General features: G+C 33.0%; 1 pseudogene; it reads left to right on the forward strand.

The window, feature by feature from the left end:
• Positions 1–4,352: 4,352 nt before the first annotated feature.
• On the forward strand, positions 4,353–5,001 carry LOC109268857 (ADP-sugar pyrophosphatase-like; annotated as a pseudogene).
• Positions 5,002–5,391: the final 390 nt, after the last annotated feature.

A 5,391-nucleotide genomic window follows, 5' to 3' on the forward strand; every position in this document is an offset into this window, starting at 1 on the left:
CTACTCTTCACATTAATATTCAACACATTGTTGACTGTTAGCCAATTCAAAAGTCCAAAACAGAAAGCACTGGATCCAGATTGTTTCATTAGTGAATTCTATCAAAAAATTAAGGAATTATACCAATTCTCTACAATCTCTTTCAGGAAATAGAAGCAGAGGGACTACATCGATCTCATTGTTTGAGGCTAACATTACTCTGATACCAAAAGCAGACAAAAACACATATAATAAAACTCTAGGTCAATATCTGTCATGAACAAGGATGTAAAAATTCTCAACAAAATATTAACAAATGGAATCCAACAATATGTAAAAAGAATTTTACACCATGACCAAATGGAATTTATCCTAGATATGTAAGGCTGGTTCGATATCTGAAAATCCATAACTGCGATCCTTAACATCAACTAAATGAAAAGAAAAATCACATGATCATATCAATATATGCAGAAGAATTATTTGACAGAACTAACAGCTGGTCATGAACATTACTCTCAGTAAACAAGGAAGAGAGGCATACCTTCCTCAACCTGATAAAGTTTATCTACAAAAAACCTATAGCTAACATCATAATTAATGCTGAGAAATTCAGTGTTCCTGCTAGTGCAATAAGACAAGAAAAGGAAACAAATGGTATACTGATTTAACAGGAAGACATAAAACTGTCTTTGTAGTGGCATGATTGTCTATGTAGAAATATGAAAAAAAATGACAAAAAAAACCTCAAGTTAGTAAGCTATTACAGTAAGGTTTCAGTATACAAAGTTAATATGCAAAATATTTTTCTATAGTGGGTGCCTGGGCGGCTCAGTCAGTTAAGCAATTGACTCAATTTCAGCTCAGGTCATGATCTCACAGTCATAAAATTGAGTCCTGCATCAGGTTCCACACTGAGTGTGGGACCTGCTTCAGGTTCTTTCTCTCCCTCTCTCTCTGCCCCTCCTCCACTCATGATTTTTTCTCTATCTCAAAAATAAAGAAATATTTTAAAAATATATTTTTCTATATGCCATCAATGAACAAGTGCAATTTGAAATTAAAAGCAACACCATTTGCACCAAAAATTATATACTTATGAATAAGTCTAACAAAATATATATAAAATCAATATAAGGAAAACCCAAAACGCTCTGATGAAGGAAATCAAAGAACTATAGAGATATGTTGCACGTTCATGGATAAGCATACACAATAATGTCAATATGCCGGTTTTTCCAAACTTGATCTATAAATTTAATGCAATCCCAGTCAGAATATCAGAAAATTGTTTTGTGGATATAAAAAAAATGATTCTAAAGATTGTATGGAGAAGCAAAGGAACCAAAATAGCCAACATGATATTGAAGGAGAAGAACAGATAGAGGACTACGGTAAGGGGCTCCTGGGTGGCTCAGTTGGTTAAGCATCCAACTTCGGCTCAGGTCACGATCTTGCTGTTCATGAGTTCAAGCCCTGTGTCGGGCTCTGTGCTGACAGCTCAGAGCCTGGAGTCTGCTTCAGAATCTCTCTTTCCCTCTGTCTCTGCCCTTTCCCCACCCATTCTCTGTCTCTGTCTCTCGAAAATAAATAAATGTAAAAAAATTTTTTTAAAAAGCTACAGTAATCAAGAGAGTGTGGTATTTGTGGAAGAACAGATAAATAAAATTAGAACAGACTTTAGAGCTTAGAAAAAGAGCACCATAAATATAGTTAACTACTGTTTCACAAAGAAGCAAAGACAATACAGTGGATCAAAGGTATTTTTCCTTTCAATTTTGTGAACAAAAACTATTTAAAAAATAAAGTCTTAAAAAAAACTCCAAAAAGTAGGCAAAAACATAAAAATATAAAAAATGCAGAGAGGGCCTTGCATACATGAAAAGTTATTTAATTTTTCATATATAAGGGAAATGTAAAATTTACACTGAGATATTTTTCACTTACAAGACTGGCAAAATTTAGATAAACTATGAGATACATAGGTAGATCAATAGGTAGGTAGACAGATGATAGATATATACATACATACATACATACATACATACATACATACATACATACATAGAGATATTACAGTTCACTCTGTGGTAAGGCTGTGTGAGAAAAAAAGCACTCCTATGAATTACTGAGGCATGCCACATGCCTAAGGAAGGGAATTTGGTAATATCCAACTAATCAATGTATTTCCTTTGAACCCAGTAATCTCACGTCCACAAATTTAAATAGGAGATACAACTTTATAAAGTTGTATCTTTATTATAGTGCACAATTAAAAAAATAAGCATACTTCATTTTCCTTCATCAGAGACTAATTAAAAAAATAAACATAAAAACTATTTTATGAATTTGAGCAAATATTTCAAATAAAAATTTAAATGAAATCGGACTATAAGAAAAGCACTTAAATATGATAAACTTTACCAAAATTTAATTGTACACATCATAATAAAAGCGAAGCACTGGTCATGAATATCAAAACCCGGAGTAAGATATTGGTACCTCTACTTAACACAATATTTTTAGCATATTCTAAATATTCTAGCCAGTTTAGTAAGAATAGAAAATTGAATTAGTAATATAGATACCATATAAAAAGATAAGTTATTATTTTGAATAGCAGATACTTAGAGAACCTAAGCAACTGGATACAAATCAAACCTCAGATCACACAAATTTCTCTGTGCCTCCAACTACGCTGTCTGCTATTCTGAGGATACCAAAATATCTTCAAGGGATTTCTTATAACCTTCAGCAGTATTAATTAAATACACAAGATTGATGGAAATAAGGAGAACACGTGAAACAGGTGATAACGCTATGCCTAAAATCAAGAGTGGTCATTTGTTTCACAAAACAAACTAATAATAATTCCAAAATATTGTTTCAGTATAGCTACAACTGCATTTAAAGCTAAATCTTAAAAAAAAAATTAAAATATTAGGTAATTAAAAATGCAACTTTTGTCTCAGTTTTCTGAATTTTTCAAAGAAGATTTTTAAAATAAATGTAGATTTCACATTGTAAAAATAATGAACTCTTCAGTTATAAATAAAATATGTATACTATTTTCACTGCAATATTTCTTAAATTAGATAACTTAAAAAATTTATGCTTTAGATAGCATAAAATAATAGGTCAAGTTTGTGCTAATTTGCACGTTTTATTATTAATGGTGAATAAGCAGCAATGTTCTTTACTTTCGTATCCTTTGGGATTGCGAATTATTTTTTAAGTTGTTTATTGTTATAGGTAGACAAATTAAATGCCAAATTACATTGCTCTAGTTATTTAAGTGTATTCATCCAAAATCAGTTGTACTTTCCTGGACAAATGAATTATGAAACCAAAGATTTGAATAGGCAAAATGATTTGCCTATTGTTCTACCTAATGATCAATATTATGTAAAATACATTTTATTTTGTTCATTGGGCACTTTTTGAATTTTTACCTCTTAGCTGTAGAGCATAAAAATGTTTCCTATTTTATTAAAGTATGCAGATCTCTTTGGAATTAGATTCTTTAAACAATATGACATTTTAATGAGTATGACATATGAGCCCTTACAAGCCTGAATTTCAACAGATCAAGTTAAATTAAATAACAGAGACAGGTACCGTATGGTAAGCTACCTAGGAGAAATTACAGTATACTGCTATTTGTATTGTAATGATTTTTTTTTTATGCTCACTGTTACAAGAAAAGAAGACAGAATAAGGAATCATTATGAACAAAGAAAAAAGCATGGTAGAGGACATTTTTAGATTCAACTAAATCTACCTCCTCTTGTGTTCTTTTAAGCATTTGTGAAAGGCTAATATGGCTAGAATATGGTAAAATCATAGTGAATATAAGAATCTTCTTGGTCTTTATACCTCCAGTATTTCTTCTCATTACTGCCAGAATTATTTTATAAGATAGAAATCTACTTTAAAAATGCAGAAGACCTTTGTCTTGTTTTTAAGTAACCTTTCCTACCTCAATTGGTATGAATCTCTTCCTCAGCCCTTCTTATACCAGAATATGGACTCAAAACACTCCACACCCCCCTCATTTTCTGAAAAGGTCAGGACTCAAGTCTTTGATTTTGCAGATTCTTCTTCTTAAGATGGCCTTTCCCATCTGCATCCAATTGCTGCTTTAACAAACTACCACCATAAATTTAATGGCTGAAAACAACACAAATTATTGTCTTAAAATTGCAGAGAAGGCTGAAATGGTTTGGTGGGGCTGTGAAACACTGGCACCTTCTGAGACTGTTACCTTGGACTTGTCTTTTCTTCTTTCATTCCCTTTTCCAAAGGTATAACCTTCCCTTTACCCCAAACCCTGGCCATGAACTTCTTGCTTGAGGACATTGAAAACTAACTGATTTGAAAATGGAAAACCAAGAACCAATTCTCAATATACCAAACAGGCTTTTATTTCAAAGGAGTTCATTTCAGAGGGAAAATGGGTCAAGCTTGAAAAGGCAATGTACATGGATCCTACTGGTAAATGTAGAACTTGGGAACTGTAAAAAGTACAACCAGAAAAAGGGCAGTTGAATGATGGTATGGCAGTTATCTCACCCCTGAAAAGAACTTGTGGTGAGTGCCTCATTCTGGGGAAACAGTTCTGACTGCCCATAGGAGGCTAATGCCTAGAATTACCCCCCAGTTCTCTTGGATGATCATGAAAACCCAGAATCAGCTACTCTTCTGGAGTTTGAGGATGAAACTGGCTATGAAGCTGATGTTTTTCAATATTCTCCAGCTCTCTGTATGGATCCATGTATGTCAAATTGTACACGCACTTCATCACAGTGACTTAATGGAGATAATGCTGAAAATGTAAGACTCAAAGCAAATCCAGAGATGAAGAATTTGTGTAAGTGATGTCTTTGAAATGATCTGCTTAAGAGACTTGACACTCTGGTAGCTGAAGAACTTCTGACAGTGGATGCCAGAGTCAATCCCTATGTTCTGGTGCTGACGCATGCAAACACAAAGCCATTTAAGGTATCCTTTTTGACATTTTAAGGCCAAGGAACAGTTGCCGTGTTTTTGTAAACAAAATCACCAGACCATCTTCATTAAGAATTTTCATTCAGCTTAAGTTTAATATATATTTGAAATTATTTTTTTCACAAAACTAAAGCAGTGGAGAATGAAAAAAAAAAAATCCACAAGTGGAGTGGTATCTGAAACAATGACAGAACATAAATATTAATTAGATCCTGGGAAAAAGCCAAAAAAAGGTGAGGTCATGTTCAAGGACAAAGATTATTTGTCAAATCTGATTCAGTGCTAAGCTAGCATTGAGAACAGAACAGTTATGGGAAATATTTTTGATGCTAGTAGACAAGGAGGTATATAGGCTCTGAAGTGAAAGGGAAGTTAATGTGAATGAGAGGCACCTGTGTCATTCTA

This window comes from Panthera pardus, unplaced genomic scaffold (genome assembly GCF_024362965.1).
Source record: "Panthera pardus isolate Hobbes unplaced genomic scaffold, ASM2436296v1 HiC_scaffold_8, whole genome shotgun sequence".
Taxonomy (NCBI): Eukaryota; Metazoa; Chordata; class Mammalia; order Carnivora; family Felidae; genus Panthera; species Panthera pardus.